Source organism: Pongo abelii, chromosome 16 (assembly GCF_028885655.2).
Source record: "Pongo abelii isolate AG06213 chromosome 16, NHGRI_mPonAbe1-v2.0_pri, whole genome shotgun sequence".
Classification (NCBI taxonomy): domain Eukaryota; kingdom Metazoa; phylum Chordata; class Mammalia; order Primates; family Hominidae; genus Pongo; species Pongo abelii.
The window spans coordinates 27,755,894-27,772,758 of record NC_072001.2 but is presented as its reverse complement, the minus strand read 5'-3'; the positions used below and the strand labels follow the sequence as shown (position 1 = coordinate 27,772,758).

The window sequence follows — 16,865 nt, the reverse complement described above, 5'->3', positions numbered from 1 at the left end:
GTGTTATACGTATCTGTAAAAATTTAATACAAAAACCAACACCACATATCACTTACAGATACATGTGCACATGTATAGTAAAAGTATAAAACAAGGATGTGAAATATACTTAAGAATCTCAAGACAGTTGTTACTTTGTGTAGAGACAGGTAACAGGACTTGAACAGTTGGGGTTGTTAAAAGTGATTATGTAACTGCATCCTTTCCCCCAAGGGATAAAAATGGACATAATTCATATTTATAGGTGGTGGATAAATGGGCACTTGCTATGTCATTTTCTGGATGTTTTAAAAATTTTACAATTAAAACATATACACTTATTTTAAAAACAAACAAAAGACATATTAGCATATAATGTCCAAGCTGATAATTCCCTTGGAAGATCATCTAATATAAACCTCCCTACTTCACTAAAAAAAATTACAAAAGATATCAGAATAAAAATATGATACAGGCTGGACGCAGTGGCTCATGTCTATAATCCCAGCACTTTGGGAGGCCAAGGCAGGAGGATCACTTGAGCCCAGGAGTCAAGACCAGGCTGGGTAACATAGTGAAACTTCATATCTACAAAAACAAACTTTTTTTAAAGAATATAATAGGGTTGGGTGTGGTGGCTCATGCCTGTAATCCCAGTACTTTCGGAGGTTGAGGTGGGCAGATCACCTGAGGTTAGGAGTTTGAAACCAGCCTGGCCAACATGGTGAAACCCTGTATGTACTAAAATTACAAAAATTAGCCGGGCATGGTGGTACACACCTGTAGTCCCTACTACTCAGGAGGCTGAGGCAGGAGAATCACTTGAACCCAGGAGGCGGAGGCTGCAGTGAGCCGAGGCTGCACCATTGCACACCAGCCTGGGCAACAGGGTGAGACTCCATCTCAATAAGGAAAAAAAAAAAAAAAAAAAAATATATATATATAATATATAAAATACATATATATAAGATAAACGCTATTGTAGCAGGGCAATTTTGGACAGATACTAGGTTATCTGAAACAGCACTTTGGGGAATTAGATCTTGACCATTTAAGAGAGAGATCAGCCCCAATTTCTCAAAATCTGGCACTGACTAGCAATACGGACAATGTGTGCACCGCCCTCACTCTGCCTCCCCTCCTAGGAATGCCATGTCAAATTTAGCATAGGCACAGGCAGTAAAACTGACCCCTAGTTCTGCCTATCACTATTAAAAATTACTTTAAGTTCTGAGTGTTGAGGACTGTCCCCACAGCAGATATCTAAAAGTAGGCCTGAAAGAACTAGAAAGTAGTTCATGCATCCAGCAGTTACAAATGCCTAAAACTGTACATGAAAAAACAAAACAAACAAAAAAATGAACTGAGAGCAAACATTTACTGTTCTCTTATAATCTTCAATCCAGGATTTAAGAAATTATTTAATATCAGTTGAGATACGTGACCAACCAGTTCTCCAGCTGAGATCCATCTATTTTTAAATTCACTCCCCCAGCCTTTCATTCAGCCTAAAAGAGGGAATAAGAATGGGAAGGTGGGGAGGACTTACCCCATACTGAGTTAAATAAGACCACAAGATCTTTTCATTTTTACAATATTTGAAATACAGTACACTGGGCAATAAATTTAAAGAAATATGCATGATTTGAAATGCAGAAATCTTGATTTACGTGTATAAAAGACCAAAATTAGCTCAGTTCGTCTAATATACTACACTTAAGTGTTCTTCGATACTACAGTCAACTTTTCAGAAATATTCCCATTCTGTGAAGCAGGATGTATTCCTACCTTAATTACCAAACTTTATCCACGTAACTTCCTATTCTCCCACTCTGTTCTTTAAACATGTTCAACATGTTACAGAGATGGCAAAATGTGTTAAAAAAAAAAGGAATGAGAATGAAGCAGCTTAAGTAATTAGGAAAACTTTACACTTCTTAGAAACTGAATTTGGATGATCTTAAACAGCATATTTTCTTTTCTTTTTTTGAGATGAAATCTTGCTTGCCCAGGCTGGAGTGCAATGGCGTGATCTCAGCTCACTGCAACCTCTGCCTCCCAGGTTCAAGCGATTCTCGTGCCTCAGCCTCCCAAGTAGCTGAGATTACAGATGTGCGCCACCATGCCTAGCTAATTTTTGTATTTTTAGTAGAGACAGGGTTTCACCATGTCGGCCAGGCTGGTCTCGAACTCCCGACCTCAGGTGATCCGTGTGCCTCGGCCTCCCAAAGTGCCGGGATTACAGGCGTGAGCCAAGGCGCCCAGCCTAAACAGCATATTTTCAATCACCAACAAACAACATGACCACTGACTTCAGAAAACTAGGAAAGAAAAATGTTACCCAATTAATCTTTGTGTGAAATAGGATTTATCCATTAGTATACATATCACATACCACAGGTGCACAAAAGATTTTTTCAATTCCCAAAACAAAAACTTAAAATATTTAGCAAAGATAATATAAATATCCTTATTTATGGCACATTGTAAGATTATCAATATTGGTGCATACATACCACAAGGCACAACAGAATTCTTAGGAAAAATGTATTAAGACAATTAACAAGCTGGAAATAACCCGTATTTCCCCTTATGACCCCATTAGCTTTATATAGAAAACACTGCTGTGCACTTCATCCTTTGCTTTCTAAAGAACAGCATTATGGTTCACATCTGTTAAGAGACAAAAAAGTATTTGTTGGAAGTACGAAAGGAAGAAATTCCTGTACTGTTACGTGCAGTGCTAAAGGAATCATCTGAGAAGAAAATAAAGAACATGAGTTTAACATGAGCTTTAGAGAGGGATTACAAGAGTGCAAGAAAGTGACAAAATGTGATGTATGTCCATAGTGAATACACGGTGCTTTATTGTTTTCAGTATTTGTATATTTAATTAGGAGGTGAAAAAATTCAGAATTTATTCTGCATCACAAAGATTATAAAAATATATGAGTTGGGGTGTTGGCTACAGTACACAAAGGCAATTCTAGGACTACTTATTAACAGAAGCTTGAAATGGATAAGCCATCCCTTCTGATTTCATTACATGAAAAGAACCTGTGTAGAAGTATAGCAATGGTAGCATCTTCATTCAGCCCACAGCTATGTAATTTGTATGCAAGAGTGCTTGTCTTAAATATGAAAAGGAACATCCTGAATTGCTAAAAGTATATACAACGGGCACACATCCAGAACTAGAAAAGAGCTACCAAGCCTGCATGCTACGAAGACATGGGTCAAAAAATTTTTCTCATGTTTGGTTTCTATAACTAAAGTCTGTGCTAGACTAACCTCAATTGATCCTGAGGAGATGAACTTCTGGAACACACTAAACTGTTAAGAGTCACAGTTAAGAGTCATAGACTCTACACTGTCCAGCCAACAGTTTTAAGAAAAATTTTATCCTACTTGTATGAGTGTTCAGGGCTCATATACTACCTCTATGCTCCTACTTGAAACACAGATGCAGACCTTAATAAATAAAGTCTTACATCAGACTCTCTTCTATAATTCACATGTGATTCCTTACACGAGATTCCTGTTCAGATTTCCTGAAAATGAACTATAAGAATAATCTTATCCAATATGATTCTATGTCCCCTAAAAATATCTTTTCCTTTCAGGTCAATCTTATGATTCACTTGCCATTGATCAGATTAACACAACAGGTCTGGTACAGCAAATTACAAAACAGATTTGACTTTTGATTAATACACTGAATAATGTATCACAAACTATTAAGATCTATTGTCCATGTCAAATGGAGTTCACATATTTAAAATGAATTCACACACTAAAAATTCCCCAAAACAATGTTTCTAAAAAGTTTTTTTTTTTTTTTGAGAGGGAGTCTCACTCTGTCCCCAGGCAGTAGCGTGATCTTGGCTCACTGCAACCTCCGCCTCCCGGGTTCAAGCATTTCCCCTGCCTCAGCCTCCTGAGTAGTTGGGACTACAGGCGTGCGCCACCACATCCGGCTAATTTTTTTTTTGTATTTTAGTAGAGATGGGGTTTCACCGTGTTGGCCAGGATGGTCTGGATCTCCTGACCTCGTGATCCGCCCACCTCGGCTTCCCAAAGTGCTGGGATGACAGGCGTGAGCCAAGGCACTTGGCCTCTAAAAAGCTTCTTAATCTACATTTTCAAGAATGATCACATTTGAAAAGTATACTCTTTTAAAACAAAGCAACTATCACCTTCATTTGACAGAAGAAGGAACAAAGGCTTCAAAAGCTAAATAACCTGCTCATGACCATTACAAAGCTAGTTAAAACAACCTCAAGACCAAAAGACAGTGCTCCTTCCTCCATTTCAATGACTCTGACGCACTTAAAATTTTATAAATAATTTTTAGGGATATCAGTCATAAGGCTTAGAATCAAATAGTAACGACTCACGTACAAAGACCAGTATTTTTTTAAAATGCTCAGCTGGGCATGGTAGCTCACACCTGTAATCCCAGCACCTTGGGAGGCCAAGCGGCTTGAGACCAGGAGTTTGAAACCAACCTGAACACAGCAAGACCCCATCTCCACAAAAAAATTAAAAAATAAAAAAATTAGCCAGGCATGGTGGCATACACTAATCCCACCTACTCAGGAGGGTGAGATGGGAGGATCACTCAAGCCTGAGACTGCAATGAGTTATGACAGCACCACTGCACTCCAACTTGGGCAACACAGCGAGACCCTGTCTCTAAACAAATAAACAAAAAGTAAAATAAACAAAAAGAAAATGCTAATTTTATTTCACTCTCAGATAGGCCTAATAATTAATAAGCTTCTTTTTGAATTATTATCCATAATGGCATTTACCTGTTATAGATAACTCAGATCAAAGCACTATTAAGCAACATTTTTGATAGCAAATGAAAACAAAAGCTGGCAAAGAAACTGTGTATTAATAAGTCATTTCATTAAAAAAAAGGACTTGGCCAGGTATTGTGGCTCATGCCTGTAATCCCAAAACACTGGGAAGCTAAAGTAAAAGCTGAGGAGTTCAAGACCAGCCTGGGCAACACAGTGAGACCCCCATCTCTATAAAACAAAGATTTTTAATATTTTCTTTTTACAAAGGACTTATTTATATGGCATCTTTAAGTATTTCAAACATTTCATGTGTGGATTATCGAACATGTCTCTGGAAGAATTAACACTATTTCTATTTAAGGTAATTTTACATCATTTCCTTTATTAGAAGAAATAACAGATCTGCGGATGGCATTTTGTGAAGGCTGCCTTCTATTAATAGTGTACAAAACACTCATATGTCTCCAAAAAGGTGGGTGAGTAATCACAAAGCAAGTATAACTATTCATCCCAAAAGGTAGGACAGAACATGTGCCAATGTCTGCAGACTCCTGAACTACAGACTTGGACTCTGGTTCTGGTTCTGACACCTGGGTGACTTTAAGAAAATCATTTTAAAGCTTTGCACTCCAATTTCCTCACGTATAAAATGACTGGAGCAGCTGACCTCATAGACAATCCTACTCAGGTAGCATCTATCAATGTATTGCCAGAAGACAGAATGATAATCATGCCCCCCAAAATCAGAGTATTTGAAGACAACTGCCAGAGTAAAAATTTTAAATTCTATATACATACATACATACATACACACACACACACACACACACAAAACACTAATACACTACGTGCCAGATACTGGGGTGGTGGGCTGGGACCAAGGCATGAAGTAGTGCATGTGCCAGAGGGTTGAACTTTTTAAAAGGAGTAAAAAAGTAAATCTTTAGAGTAGCAGCTGGTGGGTAGGAGGTATTGAGTCCATAGAACTGCTCTTAGATTGGAAGGGCATGGGAGAATGAAGTTCCATTATGTGACAGGGTTTTACACACACACACACACACACACACACACACACACACACATAAATGTGACAAAGTCACTCAACTATAAGCATTCAAAAAAGACAGACATCTTTCTTGTCTTTGTGGCTCCTGTACTTAGCTCAGCTCATAGAAGCCACAGGAGGAACCTAATAAATGTTAGTTGATCATTTACTGATTTACCAGTAACTAATTCATGCCTCCTCTAGTGCTGTGGTCTGAATGTGTCCCCCAAAATTCATGTTGAAAGCCTAACCTCCAAGGTGATAGTATTAAGAGGTGGGGCCTTTGGGAGGCTTTGCCGTCATTAATGGAATTAATGCCTCTATAAAAGAGGCCCTATAGAGCCCTGTCTACTCTTCTACTACATGAGGTAATGATGAAAAGACAGCTAGCTGTCTATGAACAAGGGAAGAGGGCCCTCACTAAGATGTCAAATTTGTTGGTACCTTGATCTTGGACTTCTCAGCCCCCAGAACCGTGAGAAATAAACTTCTGTTGTTTATAAGCCACGCTGTCTGTGGTGTTTTATAATAGCAGCCAGAACAGACTAAGACATCTAGTAACACCTTCTCTGGTAAACACTAGGAATTCCTGGCCTTAAAAAGTTCATAGCTAATGAGAAAAGAAATAAACAATATAAAGGATAACATGCTGTAGTCCACTATATACAAGGCGCTTCCAGACCATTCAGAAAAACTGGATAGGAAGATTTCTAAGGTAATACTTATTGAGTGCCTACGTGTTAGGCGTTTTACATACTTTAAGCCTCACAACCTGGGGAAGTTTCACCAACCCATTTTACAGATGACAAAACTGTGGCTTACCAAGATTAAGAAGGCCAGAATTAAAAGTAGGGTCAAATTCCAAAGATATTACCACTATACATACCAAGATGTCTTGTTACCACATTTTATCCTTACATTTAGCAGTGAGGGGAAAACTCAAAAACCAGTCAAAAAACTTTTGTCCTGAACCAACATAAAAAGAGCACCTAAGACTTCATCCAGTATTTTACCGAAAGATCACTTCTAAAAGTTTGTCTTCACCCCGATCTAAAAAATTGGAAAACTAATTTTCTTTCAGCAGCTGCATATGTACATAATGTAACGTTTCTACATTTAGACCTATACAATTATAGGTCTAAACAAAATATGTGTAACATGATTGGAGAACATAACTAGCAGTCATTTAAGAAAATGGACATTTGGAAACATCATTTCAAGAGCTTGGGATGAAAAATTTTGTCTGGATCATTCCACTGACTGACACTGAGAGAAACAGTGTATTATCACAGTTTACACAGTTAATTTTTTTTGGAGGGGAGAAGGAGGAGATTGAAATAGAAATGAGCTAAAGTTTAAGAAATACAACTGATTAAATGTTACATGTCAAAGACACTGTAGGTACCCAATAAATCCTGTTAAATGGACTGCACAAGTGGGATGAGAACACGTTTTCCCCACACCTCTGACTAGTATGTACCTTTCTTAGGAAGTTATTTTTTCAGCCATGAAAAAAAAAAAGGGCAGAATTTAGGACAGATAAAACATAAGTAGCTTATAAATCCTCTGAAAGGAAATCAAAACACAGTATTTTGTATCTCTGTATAAAGTTAAGCTCCTCAGGGACAGGGGCAATGTCCAGAGGATGGTGAGCATACTACTTAGCAAACTAATGCAGGTTAATAAATATTGACACAGTAAGACTTGCATAGTTTACATTCTAATTTTGTAAAGATTATGAGTTACCTCTTCATATTCTGTTCTTGTATTTCTCCTGTGTATATTATAAATATACAAAGATTGCAAATTATTTCTTGAAGCTATTTCCTTTTTTATTTTTTGGTCAAGTCTATTAGTGTTTCTTAAAAGGGCTTCTGGTCATCCTTAGGGCTTATCAGTAGCATCATTAACACTGTATTCCTTTCACTAAAAATGTGGTAAGTAGCTTAGATTTAAAAACAGGATCTAATTTCAAAGCTATTTCCACTATACGCACCAAGATAAAACTTTCTTATCTCCCCTAAATTCTAAATTTTACATGATTTACCAAATCACCTCTTAAGTAAGAGTACTTATTGATCAGAAGTGTGAGACAAACACCTTATCCCACTTGTCCAATTTATTCAACAAGATTGACTGGGGTACCTTTGTGTCTCTGACAGGTAACTTTCAACAGTTGTATTTTTTAAACTTTAGGTCGTCTCCCAAAAAAATCTGTAATAATTTGCTGCTTCTCTCAATATTGCAGGCAGTGAAATGATCCAAAATTACGGGTCATATCCACATTTCTTCATGATTGAGGTTAACTATGCACTGTAAACCCCATATGCTATGAGTTTACATTTTCAACAGCACCCTCGCCACTTAATAGTCTCAAACAGATTTTGTACTGTTACTAATTTAGCACATCCATAAAAAGTCATTTAAAAAATGTAGACGCTAAATTCTCTTTCAAGGTTGCCAAGCTACACCAGTGTCTGTATTAAAATTATTTTTAAAATTTTACGGACTAAGGCATTTGGTACATTCAATTCTACCTTTACCAACAAAAGCCTTTACCACCAAGATGAGGAAAGCATCCTTTTCATTTTCTACACTGAAAAGGGGGGGGAAAAAAGGCCAACTGCTTGCATGCAGGTCTGCATATAACACAGCAGTCTCTGGCAAAGCCAATAACTCACGTTCAACTTCAGAAATCCTGGTGGCCGGCAACACAGAGTAACCTGTGCGCACAACCTTTGGGCTTGACATACCACTTCATCCGCCCTCCCTTCCCATCAATCCTCCCCCAAAACCCCAACCCACCAAGCACACGGCTAAATATGTCTTCCCCAAGAGAGCCAAAAACCTTGAAAACGCCGAGAAACAGCTCCCCTTTGAAGGAAAGGGCCTGCCCTTCCCTGTCTGGGGCCCCGGCTGGCTCGACGAGCCTGGCTCCTAGGAGGCCCAAATCTCGACGCCTCGCACGTCCCGCCCCGCCCCGGGCCCGCTCGCGTCCCTTCGGGCGACAAAACCCTCCCGCCGTCTCTCAGCCAGGACTGACAGTTACGGCTGCAGCAGCCGCGGCCACCAGGGGCCTACTTCTGGCACCAGCCCCTTCGGACCACGCGCCCCCAAACACTCGCCTCGGCGGCGGGGGGCGGGGAAGGGGGGTGTCGACCTCGCCACAGCGGGCCCCGAAGGCCGGCCGAGTGACGGAGGGGAGCCAGCGCCGCCTGGCGCAGGCCGCGGCAACACTGACCTGTCGTCGCCCCCGCGCCTGGGCTGCGGCGGCCGCCTCACTGGTCGTAGTCGCCCTCGCCCGCCGCCTCCGCCCGCCACCGCCTCGTTCTCTTTCGCTGCCGCCACCGCCGGGGCTCATGCGGGACCCGCGCTTCCTTATCCGGAAAACGAGGCCGGGAAAGGGAGCGCCGGAGCCGCCGAAATCCCGGCGTTCGTCGCCAGCCGCCGCTGCCTGTCCACACCGGGGGGCTGAGGGGCCCTCCTGCCAGGGGCTACAGGCCGCGAGCTATTCCGAGGAGGAGCCGAAGGAGGCGCCGCCGGCCGCAGCCGAGCGCGCCGGGTCGGCAGAGGTGAAGCGTAAGTAGGCGGCGGATGGCGGGCGCCCGCGCTGGCGGATGGCTACGCGGCGGAGGGGTGCGCGAGCGAGCGAAGCCTGGTGTGTCGGGTCCTGGCGAAGGGAAATGGCCCTGTCGTCTCCTGTAGTCACCCCGAGCCCAGCGCCACCATCTTGGGAGACACACGGATCTCGCGGCCGCGGCGCAAGACGGGAGGACTGGCTGGGCGGGCCGAGTATCCCGGCAGGCAGCGCGCGCCGCCCGGCCGGGCGAGGGCTCCAGGCCGGGACGCGGGGACGTGGGGCGGGGCCAAGACGCGCGGGAGGGCGCCGCGCTCCGCCCCTCCTTCCCTCGCCGGCCCCGCCTCCCTCCCGCTTGCCGTCGCCGCCGGCGCACGGGCCATTGGGAAGAGGAGGTGGCCCGCGGCCCCTCGGAGTCCCACCAGGCTCGGTCGCCATCTTGCGACTAGACAGAAAGGGTAATCCCTCCTTTTAGTTTCTGCTGTCTGTGACCCGAAAGAATAAACCTGGGACTTCCGGAAGCCCTCTGGGCTCCCCCCCCCCCCAGGAGGGTTGCAGAGCCCCTTAGTGTACCCAGCGGAGGAACGCCTCCGACTTTGTTGGGAGACGAATGGCTCTGAAAGTTGGCTGAAACCGCAGGAATAGCCCCCAGCCCCGAGGCGGGGCAGGTGCCTGCCGTTATTAGCTTTTCGACCCCAACCCTTTTCTATCTGGAGCTGCCTTTGTAGATGTTGCAGGGATGCCCCGAGAGTGCAGGCCAGATTTTAGAGGACCAAGGTCATCTACTTAGGCCTCTTGCCAACACAGGATGTGTCAACTAGTTTACCAGAGACGAAGGTAAAGTCCCGTCTCCTGCAGTTGTTGACGTTCAGTAGGTTGTCAGTTAAGAAAAGTGGCTCCCTGGTTGACCCCAGCTGGATAGAGGCTAATTTTGATCCATATGACAGCTGAACCTAGTTAAAGCCATTAAAATTAAATCCATTTAAAGTCATATTTGGTACCAGGGTCACCATTTTAAAAGGTGTGTGTGTGTATGTGTGTGTGTGTGTATAGCTTTACATTTGCTAGCAAAGCCAAAAGAGTGTCACTAACAATTCATAGTGTTACAACTTGCAACTTTGTTGATAAGCCCTTGAAGTACTATATGAGTACCCATGTCTAGTATTCAGATTTTTTATATCAACAGTCGTACATAGCAATGTATCTTTTTTAAATTTATTTTTATTTTTAAACTTAGAGATGGAGTCTCGCTATGTTAGGCCCAGGCTGGTCTCGAGCTTCTAGCCTCAAGTGATCCTCCCACCTCGGCCTCCCAAAGTTCTGGGACTACAGGCATGAGCCACAGTGCTCGGCCAGCAGTGTATTTTTTAACTGTCAGTCTCGGAACATCTTTTTTATATAGCCAAGTGTGTGGGTGTGTGTGTGTATCCCGCCTCACAACTATAACCAACTATTGAAAAACCAACAAAAAGCTAGAAGAATTTAAGTTATTCTGGGACAACTGATGATAAATGATAGTATTAAGCCATATTCGATTTTAAGATGTTTTAACTCAGCTCTTTACTCACTTTTCATTTCCTCTCATTACACATCCACATTTGGAAACTATTTGCTGTTATATTTCATGGAAAGAACTAGTAAGAATTATAATCTTTAAAAAAAATTATCTTTGCAAGTTTTCAAAATAGGCAACAAAGAATGTAAATCTTTAAGGACTTTATTGTTGGACTAATTAAAGCATACCATTTCTACTATATCTAGCATATGGAGATACTTATAGGTATTCTTCCTTTTAAGTAGAAATTGTCAATAAATTAAGTGTAATTTTATAATGGCCTGGTGTATCAAAGTGTGGCAGAAATCCCTGAGTTCCAAAAAGATTAAAGACCGAAGGGAAATAAGTCTGCTTTTAGCTAGATGTCAGAATGACTATTCATTGCTTTACTGAGATCAAGGAGGATCTTAATTCCTCCTGGAGAAATAACGTATATCCCTTTTAGTTCATTAATTTTAAATATGTATTCTTATGTGTGACATTAGTATTAGACTTCTTTCAAGATCTCACTGTGCTTTTTGCTTTATCCATTTTCAAATTTAGAAATGTTTGCTGATCAAACTTACCAACATAAATACTTTCAGGAATCCTTAAGATACTGGCAGTGTTCCACTTCTCTATACATCTGTTTATATGGAAAAAAAAAAAAATTCTCCCATATCAGACCCATTTTTTTTTTTAGGTGTGTTTTTCCCAGAAAAACAACTTTGTATCTACTAAGTGAACAGTGATTTCTTCAGACTTTTCTAGTCAAAATGAGACCCAGTAGTTTCTAATAATTTTCTCATTTCAGGTATACGGTAAAAAGAGCAATTTAATTTTATAAACATCTGCATCAATGCCTTGAGCAAACTTTGAGCTAATGTTTACCCAGAACTATTTATGTGTCATACGTTGGACTACTTGAACTACTATTTATGTGCCAGACCTTGGGAAACAATAAAAGATGAACAGTCTCTATCCCTGCCCTCAAGAACTTGCAGTTCCAGAGGAAGTCACACCTGTAAGATTGGACAGTTTTTCAGAGTAACCCAACACTTCATTGAGCATGGGGGGTACCTACTAATATGTATCTGCTAATACTAACAAACTTTTATTTTATTATTATTATTTTTTTTTGAGACGGAGTCTCGCTCCGTCGCCCATGCTGGAGTGCAGTGGCGCAATCTCGGCTCATTGCAAGCTCCACCTCCCGGGTTCATGCCATTCTCCTGCCTCAGCCTCACGAGTAGCTGGGACTACAGGCGCCCGCCACCACGCCCAGCTAATTTTTTGTATTTTTAGTAGAGACGGGGTTTCACCGTGTTAGCCAGGATGGGCTCGATCTCCTGACCTCGTGATCCACCCGCCTTGGCCTCCCAAAGTGCTCTGATTACAGGTGTGAGCCACCACGCCCAGCCAACAAACTTTTTTTAAAAGGAAACATTTTGCCCTGAATTGCTGGTGAAGTTGTTTTTTGACAGAGCTGTTTTATTGCTGAAGATTTCTTATTGATGCCAGTCATAACAGATGAATCAAAATGCAAGAACAACTTTTTTTTACTACTCAGCATGCCCCAGGATCAGAAATAAGTCAAGAGCATGGAAGAGACAAAATTCAGATATGGTGGGATAGAAGTCAAGGTTGCTATTTTTAGGCCACATCCAAATGTTATACACTCAACTTTTGAAAAACACTAAGCTTTCAATATATTAATAGCTCCCATTATTTAAGAAATAGTGTTAAGCAAGCTTAGCTCCATGAAGAACACTGTCTGGCATATGATAAGTGCTCAGTAAATGTTAGTGCTTAGTAGTAGTAGTATTAGTATTATATGTATCATTGTTTAGTACTGCACACATCAGGCATGAACTCCTACATACCCCCACCCTTATGCCTACAGACCTGTCTAAATTTGCATTCTTTCTGACCTCGAGTCTTAAGGTAGAAGCCATCCTTCTGTCCTTTCTACAGGTAATTTTTATTTCTTGAGGGAAGGGAAATTGACTCAAGACTCTTACTCCCTTAAATATTCCCGCTCCTCTTCATAAATTCTCCCTCTACTTTGTCCCTTCTATTTAGAAAAGCTGTCTATACTTGGATTGCTATTACCTTCCAAATTCCTCTTCAACTACAGAAATTTAGCAGCTCCCTCCATTTTACTATATACATTGCTTGTATCAATTTCACTGTGGCATAATGGCCAAATTGAAAGGTTGCATCTCAGTTTTCATAACATCTGATCTCTCTGCAGCCTTCCACACTGCTGACGACTGCCTCCTGGAAACTGCTCCCTTGGTTCTGTCACCTTACATTCTCTGCTCTTCTGCATTGTCTAGGCCACTCTTTCTCACGTCTCCTGTGCAGAATCCTCCCTCCCCATTCTTGGTTCTCTGCCTACCATGTTATAATCTTTGACAGTACCATTTACGTATACTCTTCTATCACCTATTTCAGTCAGGAATCAAGTCTGAATCTTGAACACAGATCTCAGTCAGAAGCATCAGACACAGTATCTTCAACCCCTTATTGGAAACCTGTACTGGGTGCTCAACATGTTTAACATCAAACCCCTGAGTTTGTTCTGTTTTCCACCATGGACTGAGATGTGATAACAGTGCAAAGGAGCAGGTTTTGGGAGAACAAGCAGGAATTTAGTTTTGGTAATGTTAAATTTGAGATACCTGTTGGATATCTGTTGTACAAACTGCTTCCTAGCTGACCTTACGCATTCCGCTCTTTATCCATGATAATAGAACATCTAGCCAGACACATGGTTGCCTATAATACACTCTTAAGTGTGGCCATATCTCTTAAGTTCTGGCCAGTAGGATGTGAGCAGAAATTATGTACGCAACTTCCAGATCATTTTCTAAAAGAAATTGGGTGTCACTTGCCCTTTTTTTTGTCCTTTTCTGATGAATGTATGTATTAAATAGTTGGGGTAGTAAACCATGTTGAAAGATGCTGTGGTTTGAATGATGGTGTCCCCTTCAAAATTCATGTTGAAACTTAATCCCTATTGTGATGATACTAACAGCTGATGAAATCATGAGGGCCCTGCCTCATGGATGGATTAATGCTCTGTAAAAGGACTGAGGGAACTAGCTTAGGCCTTTTTTTGCCCTTCCATCCCTTTAGCCACACGAGGACACAGCATTCACCCCCTCCAGAGGATATAGCAGTAAGGTCCCACCTTGGAAACAGCAGCCCTCACCAGACACTGAACCTGCTGGGGGTCTTGATCTTGTACTTCCCAGCCTTTAGAACTGTGAAAAAGTGTATTTCTGTTCTTCACAAATTTCCCAGTCTCAGGTATTTTGTTAAAGCAGCATAAACAGACCAAGACACTGGGAAACATTCTAGGGATTGCAGAGCAACAAGGTGGGGCCCTGAGGACTTCATTGGGCAGGTCCTTGTACCAGGTCAACTCTGATGTAAGACAACTACTAACTTCTGTGATCTGCCATGGTTATTCTAAATCCCTTTAACTGCAGCTGACCTTGTGTCTTAATATCCAAGCAAAGATATCAGGAGGCAGTTGGATGTGGAAGTCTAGAGTTAGAGGAGAATGAAACCAACTCATCTTACATTCTTTGACTTGATTGGTGACTCTACCATCTATGGCAGTCCACAGTCATAATAATGGTAGCAATCCTAGATTTCTTCCTTTCCCTCACTCTCCTGGCAATTAAGAGGCAAAGTTGTATCTCTCTAAATAATTGGCTTTAGGATTAGTGTAGCAAAGTGGCTGAGAGCACAGGCCCCCAACTTACTGGCAAGTGCACAGATACCAGGCAAGATTGTAAACCCCTTTCTGATTTAGTTTCCACATCTATAAAATGGAGGTGTAGGGATTAAGTGTTAATGTACATAAAGTTCTTAGAATAATGCTGGGCACATAGTACAACTCAACAAAGGCAGGCTTTCCCCACCCCGTGCAAATCCCAGTTCTGCCAGTTACCAGAAATACAACCTTGAGTACCTCAATTGATATCTGTTTCCTCTTTAGGAAAGTGGGAAAAAATAATAGTACCATCCTCATAGGACCATTGTAATCCTTCATTCAGCTATTCAGTACATATTTACTTTGAATGGATATGTGCCAACACTGTTCTCAGTGCTGAGAATACAGCAATGAACAAAAACAGTCTACCCTCATGGAGTCTGTGATCCATGGAGGAAGAAAACCAACACATATGTGTTATGTCAGAATATGATATGTTAAGGAGAAATACAAAGCAAGGCAGAGGGAATAGGGAATGCTACAGGAGTTCCGTCATGAGGAGTGGCCAGGGAAGGTCTTATTGAAAAGAATTCGTTTAATCAGAGGTTTGACAGGAGTCAGGAATGAACTGTGGGAATATAAAGGAAAGAACCTTCTAGACAGAGGTTGCCCTGAAGCAGAAAGGTGTCTAGAGTCATCTAGGAACAGTAGCAAGGCATTGTGGCTAGAGAGAGAAAGGAGGAGTTGAAGATGAGCTCAGAGAAGTCACAGTGAGTCACAGCGTGGAGGACTTTGTAGCTTTTCCTAAGAACTTAGGTATTTGTGCTGAATGAGGTGGGAAGCTCTGGAAGGGTTTGAAAGAGATGACAGGATCTATAGAATAACTCTAGCTACTGTGTGGAAAATGGACAAAGATAATATGGGGTGTTTAGTGCCTGACACATGGGAGGTGTTCAATAAATGGTAATAAGCAATATCATCATCATCATTATCATAACATCCATTTCCTTCTGTATATTTCCACTGCTATTACCTTAATTTAGACCCTTAGTGTTTAGACCCGTTGTGTTTCTGAACTAGACTGTAAGTTCCAGAAGGGTAAGATCATATTACCTCATTCACTATTTTAACCCCAACATTCAGAGAATGCTGGTTCATATTATACTACTTTCCTGCCAAATGTCCTCATCACAGTATGTTTTCTTAAGAAACATGTGTTATCACCTTGCTGCCTTTCTTAACTCTATCAGTGGCTCACCATGGCCTTCTGAATAATGTCTGAACTCCAAAAACGGCCCATTGGATGTGGCCTCTGCCTCCATTCCAGCCCCATCTCCCACTTCCCACATGAATGTATTGCTTAGGCAATACTTAAGCTTGAGAGTCATTTGGAGCTCTTTTGCATGCAGTTTATTCTACCTTTTAGGCAAGTTCAAGCTACTCCTCTGAGAAGCCTTTCAAATCTACTCAAGCAGGGTCATTGCTTATACCTCTGTGTGCCTTCTACATACTCGATGTATATGCTTAGCACTTCTGTCTTCTCTTAAGCTTCTTGAGAGAGGAGAGCACCCTTGACTTCTTGTGTTCCCAGTATCTATCTCAATGGCTAAAACCTGGTAACTCCTCAAAAAAGGTTTGAATGAGTGAATCGGGCTTTGTGAGTGTAAAAGTTAAGAACTGAGACCAGCATGTCTAATAGAGGACCCCTTTACTGAGCTAACATGTAATAAAGTAGTGTGTCTTTGAATGTTTCATTTTTCAGCTATGTCAAGTAGAGATACAAAGTGCAGTGGTGCCTGCTTATACAATTCAGTGGGAACAGAAAAATCAGGCAAATGAAATAAATGTAAGAAATCTTAACTTCTTGTCAATTCCAATAAATATGCAACAATAAAGTATTTTAATTAGAACCTTGGTATATGAAGTATAAAATTAAGATATTGAACAAGATGATCTATGAAGTCCTTCTAAAGCTATGACTTTTTCAACCACCAATTTCACGAATTGCCTCTATAGCCAAGACTACAGAAGAAGTTACTGGAGCAAAAACCTGGAAGTCTATCAAATCATGCTTTGACCTTGGTCATCCCAATCTCTTTGTGCCTGTCTTAACCCAGCTGGAGAGTAGGTGGAAAAGGGAAGCATTTCATTGAACACCAGCTGCTGCTGCTGCTAATCTGAGCTGTTCTGAATAA

The 16,865-nt window shown here is 41.4% G+C and overlaps 1 protein-coding gene across 13 annotated transcripts in view; it reads right to left on the bottom strand.

Moving 5' to 3' along the window:
• UBE3A (ubiquitin protein ligase E3A) overlaps window positions 1–9,705 on the bottom strand; it is a 104,614-nt gene extending 94,909 nt beyond the window's left edge. For 4 of the 13 annotated variants that reach the window (XM_024232235.3, XM_054531272.2, XM_024232238.3 and 1 more), the window contains exon 1: window positions 9,074–9,601. The gene's annotated coding sequence lies outside the window, so the exon portion shown is untranslated. 13 annotated transcript variants of the gene reach the window in all.
• Between the last annotated feature and the right edge of the window lie 7,160 nt (window positions 9,706–16,865).